General features: G+C 44.9%; 2 protein-coding genes across 2 annotated transcripts in view; one reads left to right on the top strand and one right to left on the bottom strand.

Moving 5' to 3' along the window:
• The window catches only part of bbs9 (Bardet-Biedl syndrome 9), a 72670-nt gene that overhangs the window by 3399 nt on the left and 54271 nt on the right, over nucleotides 1–15000 (bottom strand).
• The window catches only part of tmod4 (tropomodulin 4 (muscle)), a 291784-nt gene continuing 291336 nt past the window's right edge, over nucleotides 14553–15000 (top strand). Inside the window, exon 1 of the mRNA XM_057044531.1 lies at nucleotides 14553–14556. The gene's annotated coding sequence lies outside the window, so the exon portion shown is untranslated. The remainder of the gene's footprint in view (nucleotides 14557–15000) is intronic.

Raw genomic sequence — 15000 nt, 5'->3', positions numbered from 1 at the left:
GCACGTCCTCCAGCCTGGAGGCATGGACCTGGAGCTCCGGACACTGAGTCGGGCCTCCTTCAGGGACCCATTCTGGTTCTGTTGCCCCCAAATTACTGAGGAGGTGTTTCATTTTCAGAGATGTAGCGTGTGTGTTCCAGACTGTGTCACCGCTGCCCGTCTGAGGCCTGCGGTGCTCTGAAATATCACTTTAATCGGAGTTTTCATGCCCACTTTTAGAAGCTTCATTATTCAAATCTTCACATCCACATTGTGAGCTGTGATTTTCTGGAGATGTGGGACAGCTGTGGGTTTGTGGAAAAGTGCTGGGAGCTTCGAAAAAGATCTCCGAAATCAGCTGTTCATAGCAGCAGTGTTTTCCTTTTATCCTTTATTTAAATGTTTACTGTATATTAACTCTAAACAAGCTGAATTAACGTGTACCTTTCTTGATTTCCTGTACGGCTGTAAAAAAGAAAATCCTGCATCTTTTCCTGCTGTCAGCGTATCGGAGCTGCTCATCCTTGAGGGCAACTCTGATCGTTCTGATCCAAACCAAAACACAAACCACAGCAACAAAAGGCCGTGTGTCGATAAGAGCGGCACCGTGATGGAATCTCTGCTACGTTCAAAGCCCACACGTTCTGCCTGGGTGCTCGTCTTAGCAGCCCATCGCAGCGCCGCATTCATCGGCAGGCAGCCGTCGGCAAAATAGAGGCGGCCGCACAGATTGCCCGCATCCCAACCAATCAGCAGGCAGGAGACTCCTGAACGCTTTACACAATCCAGTCAGCAGAGTGTGTGTGTGTGTGTGTGTGTGAGTGTGTGTGTGGTGTGGTGCAGACGAGGTGGTTGGACAGGACACAACAGTGGAGTCAAAAAACAAAGTGGTGTGGTCGACAGCGTGGGAAAGGACCCAAAACAACCTCCCCCCAAGAATCATTCTTATGTTTGACTGTATTTTAGAACCAGTGGCTCAGCTTCCATAACAGGAAAACTTTACTGGAATTGTACTGGGAAAAGGTCGGACACACTGGTGCAGCTCAGAGCCTGAACATACGTGTGCTGCTCCACCTCAGCAGCAGATAAATCTGCAACAACAACACATAACAACAACAACAACAATAATAATGATCATCGATGGATGGATGGATGGATAGATGGATGGATGGATGGATGGATGGATGGATGGATGGATGGATGGATGGATGGATGGGTGGATGGATGGATGGATGGATGGATGGATGGATGGATAGATAGATGGATGGATGGAGGCAGACAGCCCAGGCAGAGCCGGACAGCCAGTCTTTAACACTATTCTGGGTCAGGAATGTGCTGCTGAAGCACAACAGACTCGTCCGTCTCGGTGCGTGACCACTGACGACTCAGCCCTGCGCTGCACCACCCAGGGAGCTCCACGCACGCCTGCACGCCCGCACGCACCAAGTGTCTTTTGTGGAAAAAGAGATATTTTGGGAGACGCTGGCGAACTCGTTGTTGGAGTCTCACAGTCGTATCTGCTAGTGTGGAGTCAAACTCCATGCTTGGAAATTCCGGAACACACGAGGAGCTCTGCTCACGTCAATGAGCCGACAGAAGGAGCAGCAGCTGATCAACCAGCATCTTAAGCCCCGCCCACCTCATCTGTCATATGTCAGAAACAGGGAGGCTGGATCAAGATGTCCTGAAGACAAAGAAACCTGCTGGAGACAGGTGGACGGACTACTGTAGTCTTCAGTGTGTCAACGTCTCTGAACAAACGATCACTCAGCTACCATGAAGTACCTCAGAGGAGGGAGAGGGAAGGAGAGAAGGAGGAGAGGGAAGGAGAGAGAAGGAGGGAGGGAGAGGGAGGAGAGAAGGAGGGAGAGGGAAGGAGAGAAGGAGGGAGGGAGAGAGGGAGAGGGAAGGAGAGAAGGAGGGAGAGAGGGAAGGAGAGAAGGAGGGAGGGAGTAAGGGAGGGAGAGGGAAGGAGAGAAGGAGGGAGAGGAAGGAGAGAAGGAGGGAGAGGGAGGAGGGAGAGGGAAGGAGAGAGGAGGGAGAGGGAAGGAGAGAAGGAGGGAGAGGGAAGGAGAGAAGGAGGGAGAGGGAAGGAGTAAGGGAGGGAGTAAGGGAGGGAGAGGGAAGGAGGGAGAGGGAAGGAAGGAGGGAGGGTGAGGGAAGGAAGGAGGGAGGGTGAGGGAAGGAGAGGGGGAGTGGGCCTGAGTCTCTCTCTCCCTTTCCCTCCTCTCTCTCTCTCTGGGTGTGGTATAGTGGGTGTCGTGGTCGGCCAAGATATTTTTTCTCTGTGCAGCTACGCCCTGCTGCAAACCAACACACACACGCACGCGTGCACATGTGCGGAGACATGCACACACCCACAAAATAATGCAGAATGATATGAAAATGTCAAACAAGCGGATTTAATGTAAAAGGATATAAAGTGTTTCAGGTGTGGAGATGATGAAAAGCAGGCGATGAAAAGCGCACGCACGTGCACACACACACACACACACACACACACACACACACACTCTGAACAGCTGAGAAAAGACAGAAACTATTATTTGGTTTGGGTGATTTATCTCACCTTGGCTAGTCTAATCACACACACTGTTCCCAGCACGGCTCCATCACTAACACAGTTGTGCAGCAGAACCTCCTCTCCAGCAGCTGTCATCAGTCAGATGTTTCTGTGCCCACGGCAACGATGCCTCCCTGGTAACAGTGATGCTCAAACACAGCGCTGCTGCAACTAAACTCTTCCTGTCTCTCCTCTATCACAGATCAGGGGAAATAAAATGAGCAGGGCAGGAGCAGTGAGGCAGAAAAGCCCTGCAGACAAATATTTGCCCCTTTTTAAGACCTTTTCATATTTCAAGCCTCTGGGTGTTTTTCCTCACTGCTCACACAGAGCAGAGGGAGGAAGGGGCAACACCCAAGGCTGGCAAACCACAATCAGAGTGACCTTACACACACACACACACACACACACACACACACACACACACACACACACACACACACACACCCTCTCCAACCTCACACATGTTGGAGGGACCTTCGGACTGCCAAACATGTGTACATCAAACATGTCCATGACAACCAGGAGGACTTAACTGTCTGAGCCAGTCTGGGTGAGACGACACATCTCCGAAAGTGTCATCATGTGACCCAATCAATGGAGACGTTAAGAAATGAAAGGATGACTTCATCCAACGACAGCTTCAACTTTCCATGACTGGTGGAAAAAAGGACTTTAAGAAACCTCTTCTTGACATTTTGTTGCAACAAAATAGGTAAAAATTCTGCTATAAAAACATGAAAATGTAAAATTGATTATTGATAAAGCAGAATACAGAATAAACCTCTAGAAAAGTGATGGACGCACATCGACTCTCTGACCATTGTAGCAGAACCTGACTGAGCCCCACCCCCCCCTCCCCCCAACCCCTCCCCCTTCCCATTAATTTTATTTAATTTATTTAACTATTTATTTTTGAACAGTCTCGTATGTGGTTTTCCTTCATTTTCACCTTTATCATTTTGTTATTTATTTTTCTATATATGGGTATGCATATGTGTGTCTGTGTATGTGTGTATATATATACATATATATATATTTATTTTTTTTTACTATTGGAAATTTGTTACACTGCTATACCAATGTTTTTGATTCCCTATCTGTGAAAAACATCAATAAAGAAAGTTTGTATAAAAAAGAAAAGTGATGGAGATGCTGAAATACATAGAAATTTAATATATAACATGTAAATACAATAACACAATTTAAATATGTGAACTAATGTGTTTCCTCTTTTTTTTACATTTAGCTTTACACGTTTCTGTGACTTCTTTAAGTGGTGGAAAATATGTGCAAACAGACGTAACACTCCACCATGAACACGTTAATGGAGGGTTAGTAGTCAGACCTGAGAAACCTCCTCTACTGGATAACCACACACACACACACACACACACACACACACACACACACACACACACACACACACACACACAGACTATTGACATGCATAAGGAGAAAGTGAAAGAGAGAACGATACAGAGAGGAAGAGAGAGAGGTCACAGAGTCTACAAACTGCATCTTTGGCAAATATATAAGTTCCTGTTACCACAGGTGTGAATGTGGGTGGAAGTGTGTGCTTAAAATGATGTAACAAAATATACTGCTCATCAACATGTGCACACACCCACACGCAGCCACTCCCCCCCCACCCCCCCCCCCAACACACACACTCACAGTACAGTTGGTGCAATACTGGAACCTGAATTTAAAAAGCTGTGATCCTCTGAATCCAAGTCAGGATGAAATCAGACCCAGATGGAAACTGTGGGGCCGGAGCAGGGAAATGACGATGACAAGCGTTTCGTTCTGCACTCACCTGTGTGTGAAACACCTGAACTCTCTGGGTTAAAGCTAACAACATCACATCATCAGCTGACCTGAGCAATGTGGCACCCTGCAATAATTCAGATCCTGAACTCTTGCTCTTTACTGGCGGAGGCCTTCACCAACCAGAGCAGTGATTTAAGGACCACAGCCCTTCGTTTAGCAGGATTTTTCTTTGGAATTGGATCTTTGGAATTAAACTCACCGAAGAAATAATCAAGTCAATAAATGCAAGAACAATTTTTTTAGATTTTGAGGTCATCGGTTGGAGCCACTGAGGCGGATGAGGATTAAGAGGGTTAGCGTTAGCGCTTTGACCACCATCTCATATTACACAGCAAGCCAGCACACTGGACTGGTGTGTGAGTGTTTGGCAATAAAAACAGCCATTTATGAGAAGGGGACACAAGAGTGACTGATCGTGTTTGACAGATTCATTTAGACTGTGAAAGCTGCATACAAGGGAAGAATCTGTGCTTTTATTGTGCCTATATTTTCATTTTAACATCATCATTTCATGAACACACACAGCCAAAAATACACTTACAGACGTGCAAGGAAAGACCTGCAAAACACACACACACGCGCACACACACACACACGCACACACTCTGAACAGCTGAGAAAAGACGGGAGCCATTGTTTGGTTCGGGTGATTTATCTCACCTTGGCTAATCTAATCAAGAGAGGGACTAAAACAGTCTCGTGACCTTCTAAATTCACAGTTTGTGTACATTAAACTGGAGCTAAACAGGAAAAAGGAAGTGTTATCAGCAACTTTACTCTCCACACACTTCAGGATGTTCCAGCTTTTCTTTTACTCTTTGTACAAATTTGCCTTTTATCATATAGTTTAATAGCATAATAACACATTTGCTGCGTGAGTCAACAAATTGATTTCTCTTGTTTGATAGTTGCATCATCAATCCAACAAGTTGCTGCTGCTTGCTTTTCAACAGAACTAAAACTTAGCAGGTGATATTAAAAGGATATAAAGCTTCACGGCGTGTAGCGGACTGCACGTTTGCGCTTGTGAGGACATTAGGAGAACACTGCTGCCTTTGTGTGTGTGTGTGTGTGTGTGTGTGTGTGTGTGTGTGTGTGTGTGTGTGTAACCAGACTCATATGAGGATTGGGAGCGTTTGTCTGTGTGTGAGCTCTGTGGTGGACCCTCAGTATACAGTCTGTGTGTATTGTGGGCTGTGAAGATGAATGGAGGTTGTGGTCATTTTCTGAGGGGACCGTTTCTGTTTGTTCTCTATCAGCCTGGACCCAGAACTCCTGTTTGTGTAATCAGAGGAAAAACTGAGCAGCCGGGTGACTAAAATGTGCCGTTTATGTCAGGAAGTTAATTTCATGGTTGTGCATGTAAATATTTGTAAGACTTGTTTTATTGTAATCACAGAATAATTATTTTGTGGTTGCAACAAAAGGGGGGTGACAACACCTGACAACACCCACTCAGTACCTGCTGAGTGGAACCTCTACTTTTCTATCAAGGACTTTGTTGACTATAAACACAATTTCTTTGCTCCGTTTTGTCTTCTACAAACACACAGTGACATTTTAACAACATTTAAACTGCAGCAGGAAGCTGGAGGCCCAAAAAAGGACTGAGGTTTGATACCGCAGAACATCGGGGGAAGGAGAACATGTATGGAAATAACATGGTCTTGATGTACAGTACAAGGCTTTTATTTAAGCAGTAAGCAGAGAAGAGTGAGTTTGTATCTATAAGTGCATCAGAGCCTGCAGGGTGTTTAACCTGCTTCAAATAACATGAAAAAAGTGTTCCTAGAGGTTCAAAACATCTCCTCACTGCAGTGGTGTTGGTGTACAGGCCTGGAAAAACACCATAGTGCTCTCCTAAAGCAGAACAGACACATTAACAACAGGAATGGAGCAATTCTGTACAGACTTACACACCCAGCATGTGGAACATCCTAAATCACTATGAACTGAATCCAAAAAAGCTCTAATCAGCAAAAGTTGGGACACTAGAATCAGTAGCATCAGACTTGAACTGCTTGGTTTTCAACACAAAACTGGGAAAACTGGGTCTTGTGGTAAAACCTTTGAGTTTGTATCTAAGTCTGAAAAATCAGGATGAGAAACAGCAGCATCCCTTGTGTGTGTGTGTGTGTGTGTGTGTGTGTGTGTGTGTGTGGACAACAACTATCCATTCATTCACACATATGTCCTATAGTGTCAGGACAACCATGTATAAGTCAACTTTCATGCTCCCAGATGGAGACCGAGACGTACTGAGGAGGCTTTGAAGCTGAGCTCTTTGCCAACATGCTGCTCTGTGGTCGATGTGTTCAGTGGTTTATGTGGACTTCAAGGAAACGGCAGCTTCGTGTGGCTGAGTTCATCATCTGCTTTTATCTCTGCTCCAGATACATGAAGAATTCCCGTCCCCATTGAAGTTTCTCTCAGATTTCACAACACAAAACTATAACCTGTGACACCAACCATTTATCTGCAGAAAAAAAACAGGGAGGGTTCCATCATCTTAGAAGAAGAAATGTGGTCAGAAAAAATCCTGAATGATGGCGACCAGTGGTCACTCAGGGTTTGGAGGAATCACATGACAGAAGTGTAGTTCAGACCAGCCTGGGAGGGCAGAGCTCTGAGCTGTGGTTGCTGTAGGCCCTGGGTCCAGGTTCAGCAACATTATGGGCCGAAAGAATGAGGTCAGACATCCTGAAGATACTGAATGACCAGGTTCTTCTCTCAGTGGAGCTCTTCTTCCCTAATGATGTGGGCATATTCCAAGATGACAATTCCAGGATTCCTGGGGCTCAGATAGTGAAAGAGTGGTTCAGGGGTGGTGAGACATCATTTCATGGATGGGCTACCCCCCCCCCCCGAGATGCTTTGGGATGTGCTGGAGAAGTCTGACCCTCCTATGCCACAATGGATGGAAATAAATCTGTGACATCACAGACGCTTATGTGTGCAATGTTGGAGTGAGTGTGTCCCGATCAGAGCTGAAGGAGGTCCAGGAAATATTAAGAGTGTGTGAAAGCTTTTGTTTGTGTAGTTCAGTTCAGCAATAATGAAATGTTTGTGAAGAAGATCCAGATCACGTGCTGTGTCTGACGAAGTGAACACGAAGGTAGAAGCCAGAGAACTCTCCAGGTGGAGGAAACGGTCATGGGAGAGCGAGAGTGTTTACGGGGAAGAGGAAATCATCCCAGCAGCCTTCATGGAACTCTTTCAGAAAGTTACACAGAAATACATACGGTGGGAGAGGGCTGGGGGACGTAGCTCCAGCAGCAGCACAACCTTTCCTCTAAAAAATCTAATCTGTTCACATGAAGAAATGTGAACTGGGCTGTGGTGCCAGCCTGGGATGCAGTCTGGTTATACAAAGACTCGACTAAAAGTTCAAAGGTGTTTGTGAGGCTCTGCATCTGGACTGTTGTGAAGAACATCTGAACTAATCTCCCGCTCATTAAAAACCAATCTCACTCTTTCACCCCCACAAAAAGATGGCTCCTGCACGTTCTGACCTAGCAGGCAACACCAGCAGCGAATCGAAAGCAGAGGTGATCTTTCGCGCAACAGAAACCAAAATCAGTTTTAAAACGACGCGAAATCAGACACGCCAACATTTGTCAGCTATCACGTCAGACTGTGACGGAATAAAATGGGTCCTCTTCTATGACACTGATCATTCCACATGCTTCATACCTCACAGGAGCAAACAGAAGGCCGAGAGTGAGAGAGAGAGAGGAGGGAAGAAAGATGAGAGTGACGGAGTGGAGAGGAAGTGCGTACATTCCAGGCTAATCCTGGGAGGACGTACCCACTGGTTTCCAGCCAGGACACGAGTACGAGCCATGTTGATGCAGCAGAAACACTCTTGTCTGCTTTGTCAGTGCTGATTATTTATGAGCTGCTGGTTTAGCATCGTTTGTTTAGGGCTTGTGTGAAAGGATGTTGGTGCTCACAAGTGTGTGAGCACATGTGTGTGTGTGTAACCTGTATGTGTATGTTGGTTCAATACAATAACAGAAACATTGCAGGAAAGAAAGTGTGAATGAAATCCCTGTTTTGTGTGTGTGTGTGTGTGTGTGTGTGTGTGTGTGTTTGCTGTAGTTTAACAGGAACAAAGATGGTAGTGTGAGGGAGCGACAGAACATAGGAATTATTTATCTAACTTTGACCTCTTCTGTAACCTTCACCCCATAAATAACTATCCCGCCACCCCCCCACTCCCTTCCCACACACACACACACACACACACCACACACACACACACACCCGCTCAGAGTGATGTCGGAGGTATTGTGTTTAACATGCCACTTTTCTGCGTGCTTTCCTGTTCGGAACAATAAAGGGTCAAAGGTCAGACATTACTGTGTAAACAGGACAGGAACGTCACCCTTATCAGATAAACTTCTGTACGTTGGATCTGGGCATAAATTTGTATTTTAAGGGGTAATTATCTTTAACCGATGCACATTTATGTTATATAATTTGTAAATATGAAATTATTATGTTAAAATATGAAAAGTCACAAAACGAAAATAATTTAATTTTTCTTACCAATGTAAATAAACAAAACAACTAATTTAACCCACAGTCAGCAGTAAAATAGAAGCTTTTAAATGTTACTTTTAATTTAATACACAGCATCTGAAACAGACCGTTCAGATGGATGAGAGAGGGAGAAAGAGAGAGAGATGAGAGAGAGAGAGATGAAGAGAGAGAGAGAGAGAGAGAGAGAGAGAGAGAGAGAGGAGGGGAGGAGATGTGGTCCATTTGCTGCAGGCTTCCATACCTGCAGAGCCAACTCTAGCATTACATTTAGATGGTGCTTAGCAGACTACAGAGGGGCTTGTGAGCATGTCCATGTTTGTTTGCTCTACATCGGTTGTTTTTTTTACCAACTGTGCGGGAAGTCAAAGCGTTCTGTTCATTTTATCCCTCATTCTGTGTTTATCTTCTCACTTCTCCAGCATCATCCTGCATAATAATACACGTGCCAGTTACTACAGTCATCCAATGATGGACAGTTACATGACAACTTATCTTGTCCAGATCTAAGAGAACTGATCAGATGACCATTTAAATGGAATTACAGACATACAATTTGAATGAATTTAAATGTCTTTAAAATCATGTGCATAAGGATGAGCTACACAGCACAGAAAGGCCTGCTGGAGCTGGGGAATTGAACCCACCACAACCGTCTGCCAGGTGATACTGAGGCAGGTCCAGAAGACAAGCTCAGGTCCCAGCCGCACGGATGCTGTACAGTTGTTATAGACTGAACTGGCCCTGCCTGAAGAAAATGATGAGAAAATGAGCTCAGACAATGACCACACCTCCTCTGTCCCTCTCGCTGGCTTGTTTTATATAAGGTGACATCACTGAGTCATGGATTTTTTATCTTCCCTTGCTTTGTTTCCTTCCTGTGGATGCTCGTTTGAGCTCGTGTGTTACTGCTGGTGACGTCAGAAGGGAGGAAAGATGGATGAGGAGTGATGGTCTGAACAGTAACATAACCTCATTTCTCTTAGACCCTCCGCCGTCACCTTGCTGTGCTTCATACAAAGGATTTGGGTGCAACGCTTGACGTTATCTTTCAGGAGGACACCAGGCTATCAGGGAGGGAACCTCACACAGAGGCTGGACCACTGAAACACAAACCATTCGTCCTGACAGAAACAGACACAGCTGATAAGAAATAACAGAAGCCTAAAGAAAGGATGGAAAAAACATGCAACACTTGGTGGGACGGAACCCAAAGAGAAGGGGAGAGAAACGGCTGCAGGTTCTCAATCATCAAGCTCCTGGAAGCTCATGAAAATCATTTCAACCACATCAGCTTTGATTTATATTTAATAAAGAATAAAAGTCAAAACTGAGACACAATTGTGGGTGTAAGGAAGGCAACAAATCAAAATAAGGTAAATTAGTCCTCTAATTATGACGTATATAATTAGTAATTAAAAGGTAAAGGCAGAATGTAAAAGATGGAGAGAGGAGGAGGAGGAGCAGGAGGAGGAGGAGGTTCAACAAGGTTGGAGCGGAGCACCTGTTAGACAGCTGTGGTGTGACATCATGACGTCAGAGCAGAGCAGGTCATGTGTCGGGACAAGTCTGGTCTCCATTCTAACCAACAACAGAAAGCTTCTGCGTTCATGGGAGCCTCAACACAGATAAGACGACCATTTAAGATGCAACTGATCCAAAAACGGGCGCAATAAAGCTCTCGCTTCCAACTAAAGGTGTAGGACGTTTCTGAAGCCCGTGCCAAATAAGAGCAATGTTTCCCTTTAATGGCCGGAAGGGAAAACCACAGTCATTTGTTCAACTGTGGTGAAAAGCTACAGGAAACAGACCCTGAAACAGAGAAGACAGAAGAAGGCGAGGAGTTGTGGGGCAGCGCTGTGAACAGTTATCTGGGATGGAGGCAGCAGGCGGAGGCACGCAGCACGCAGAAGGGCAGCAGACGAAGCTGACCAGGCAGTTTGATGTTCGTAAGCTCAGAAATCCATCGGCAACCGTGGCAACATGATATCTCGCAGAGTAAAGCCCAGCTAATGTGGGGTCATCCAGCACAGACAGAAAGCTGTTTTTTTGGTTTATATTTGGACATTTGTCCTCCCTGACTCCGCCCCCACAGCTCCGATGGGCTATGCTGGTTTTCCAGTCGAGCAAACGTTAGAACCACATGTGTACTGGAGCTGGGGGGGGGGGGGGGGTGTACTTACAAGCATGGGATGTTTGCACTGATGACAGAGACCGGTAAAAAAAAAAAAAACTCCTGATGTCTTCGAAGAAGTTTGAGAAATGAAAAACATGCAGAAAGCTTTAAAAGTTTTATTCAGGCCACAGCAGGAGAATCGTGACAGTCGGACAGAGTGAAAGTGTGTGATGTGACCTCAGTTTGGGTGGGGTGACAGTGAGATGTCGGGACATCTGCTTGTTAACAGCCACAGCACTGTGTGTGTGTGTGTGTGTGTGTGTCTAACCCACCACAGCCCATCAAGTCATCTTAAACAAACATACACACAGAGCTCTGCTGCTGCCACAGCAAACATAAATGTTCCAACATGTGTTCGCTGTTTCTGTTCTAATAGCTGGTGTGAATATCTCTGTATCATTGCTGAGTGTGTGTGTGTGTGTGTTTCATTATATACACACAGAGGAAGTAGCTGCTCAATGGAAAGCTGCTCTTTATTATCAATGACATTTTGACTTTCCGCAGGCCCTCTGGAACGTCTCCGCTAATAAAGACCACAGCACAGTTTGTCTGACTGTTTTCACCGGCATCGTAAATGTGACTCTTTTTGTTCCATGATGGTTTGAGCTATTGTTGTTCATTTGGAATGTTTTTCCAGAGCACAACTGTGTTTTTGGAGACTAAACACCACAAAGAATCAGAGATCAGGTCTGCAACGCTCCGACATCATCAGAGATTTCACTGAGACAAAGTCTGATGTTGGTGCCAAGATGTAACCCAAGCAACAACAACAAACAGCGACTGTAATGACACACTTCTCATCCACAGCTCATAAACATCTCACTACTGCTTCTTTACAGATCAGCTGATCCACGAGGACGACAGGAGAGATGGAGAGAGGAGGAGGAGGAGGAGGAGAAAAGAACCAGGGTAGAAATAACTGTGGGACACTTGTTCGGAAAACTGAACACACCAACATGAACACACACTGTAAACACAAAATTCATGTACACAAACACACCCAAACTGAGTCACAGCTTGTGATAAAAAGAAAGACAGCAGTGACACACATTCCCACCCACCCACCCACACATATACCCACCCACACACACACCCACACAGGAACTTTCACTTTATTAAGGATTACGTAACTTTCACACATACATACAAACCATTAACATCTGTAAACAAATTTGTGGAAAGGTTTTAACACAGAATCACTCATACAGGATATCGGGACTTCAACACACAGACGCAGACACTGACACAGACACACACACAGACACACACACACAAACAAACAGATGCTGTGGCAAAGGATGTGTTGGTGAGGCCTTACTGTAAACACATTTGGTGTATGTACACTATATTCTACGTACCTTTTCTCTCTTACACACACATGTACGCACGCACACACACACGCGCGCACACACACACACGCACGTAATCTTAAACTAAATCTAAAGTAATGCTTGAGGAAGAAGACCAGGCTCCATTTCAGCTCATTCACGGCCAATGTGCTTTTAAATGGCCAACCAGTGGTTATCTGATTGGTGTGATGCCAGGCGGTGAGTCTGAGCTCAAGCTGAAAGCATCCACATCACCGACAGCCTGAAACCGTTCACATGTACATTTTCTTTAGAGTAGTTTAGTTCTGTAAAAGGAAACCAGATTGTCCCAGGATAATTCAATGACACTCCAGTAACATTAAAGTTCCACATAATATGATAGAAAATGACTCTAGAAAAAAATCCCTCAGTCAACAGATTCACTTCTAAAAGTTTCATAGTTTGTCTTTATGCAGTTTGTGATCGTACACAAATTGTGAGATTAAATTAATCAGCACAGTGAAGCTTATTACACATTAGAAGACAACAGCACGAAAAAGTGGCCCAGCCTTCGTTCTCATCTCTGCCTTCCTCTCATTTGTATTGGGATGGTGTGTCAATGTGTGTGTGTGTGTGTGTGTGTGTGTGTGTGTGTGTGTGTGTGTGTGTGTGTGTGTGTGTGTGTGTGTGTGTGTGTGTGTGCTTACACCATGTTCTCATAGACAGGTCATGTCTGGGTCAATCTCTCTGGCTCCAGCACTTCCCTGCTTAACCCGTTCACATGTCCCCTCTTAGTGTCTCTCAGCACACACACCCACACACACACACATGCGCACAGCAACCCCCCCCCAGACACAGACACCAACACGACCACTCTGACCACCTGACCAGCGCTCCGTCATCGGCGCTACTCACCCAGAATGACTGCGGGAGTGTGTGAGGATGTCAGCTGTTGTGTGTTGGTTTGTGAGCGGCTCACGCCTTCATGTAGCACATCAGAGACTGACTGAGAGCTAAAGTCTTCATGCTGTCAAACCTCTGACAGACCCAAGTGCAGATTTGATTCACACTGTTAATGAGTTTTAATACTTTCATATGAAAACATGTACAAGTGTTGTGTTACAGTGTGATAGTGATAGAAGTAAATGAGAGCCAATGTTAGCCTTTTATCTTTTCCATAATTACCTGATCTGATTATTCTGATGACAGATCACCCCTGTTTGTGCAGAACCTTTGACGCTCTTTAATAACTCATTATTACCACATTTTGAAATACACACAGGCGCCTGCAGGAGAAATTCGTGTCAGTTTTTATTCAAGGATGTGTAGATGTTTTCTTGTGTTGCTGCTAACAGCAACAGTTCAATTATATTTGCACCACAACATTCCTCTTCATTTTTGATGTTCTGAAAGAAAGTGACATTTATCTTCAGGGAGAATATATGTGAACAAAGAGTTAGCATGCAGGCTCCCTGCAGACATTCCAGTGGTGGCAGAAGATCGTCTGTGATTGATAGAGTCAGTCAGTACTGGTCCCACTGGGATGTTCCCAGTTAATTACCGTCTGTTGCCGCACACATAACAGGCACTACATGCTTTGATGTGTACATTCAAACATGACAGGGTACTCGGGGGGAAATGTAGGAGCCCGTGTGTGTGTCTGCAGTTGTTCTGATTAACTATAAAACACTTCTGGATGCTTTGCGTGTGCAGACTACAAGAATTCTCTCATCTTCTTCTTTGCTTTGAAGTCTGAATCTATGCTGAGAGCCAACTACCAAAACTTGCATCTCCATAAGTAACAAAGTATCCCGAGGAATATAAATGTGTGTATGTGGTTAACCAGAAAAACTGTGCAGGAATGCTCAGTTTGGTGATCTGACAGAGAACCACATGTATAATTATGTCTCTGCTATCTCAACCTCAGTGATTCCAAAAATTTGTCTGGGCCACTTCCAGAGCAGCATGAAACAACAAGGAATCTGTGAAGCGAAGCACCCTCAGAAGACAAACAAACTCTGGTTTGAGTGTGTGATCAACATCTTCCTCATGTTTGGGTTTTGTTGTGTGTTCAAACCTTTATTCACATATGGAATAAACTGGAAACTAATGTGGTGTTGTGAGACTCCAGCATGGACTGAAACATGGCTGTGTGTGTGTGTAGCTATAGAACACACAACCACATTACAGCTCAGCTAGAGTAAATGTTCCGATTCTAATGGAGGGTTAGGGTAGGGTCCTCTCAGGAGTAAGAATTCCAAGCTGGGAATGATTCTGCACAAACCTACAGAATAACAACTTAACACTAAACTGACCTGTAGGAACTGGAAATATAAAGTCATTTCAAGGCCGCCATGGAAGGAAAGTGCCACTGTTCTTAATTCCGTTAACATAACAGAGATAGCGGTTTAAATATGAGGGAAAAGGGCAGAGTCGGACTTCTAATGAGCAACACGTGAGCGCCTGTTTTAAAAAGAGGAGTCTGCATAAACACTTTCTCCAAAACACACAGCGATAAACAGATTAACACAGGACCCGAGGGAGACACACACCATAAACACAGATGTACAGTATGTACACAGCAGTGAAAGCTCAGAGCT

This window comes from Takifugu flavidus, chromosome 10 (genome assembly GCF_003711565.1).
Source record: "Takifugu flavidus isolate HTHZ2018 chromosome 10, ASM371156v2, whole genome shotgun sequence".
In the NCBI taxonomy this organism is placed as follows: domain Eukaryota; kingdom Metazoa; phylum Chordata; class Actinopteri; order Tetraodontiformes; family Tetraodontidae; genus Takifugu; species Takifugu flavidus.
The sequence above is the reverse complement of the archived record's forward strand: the minus strand, read 5'-3'. Positions and strand labels throughout refer to the sequence as shown.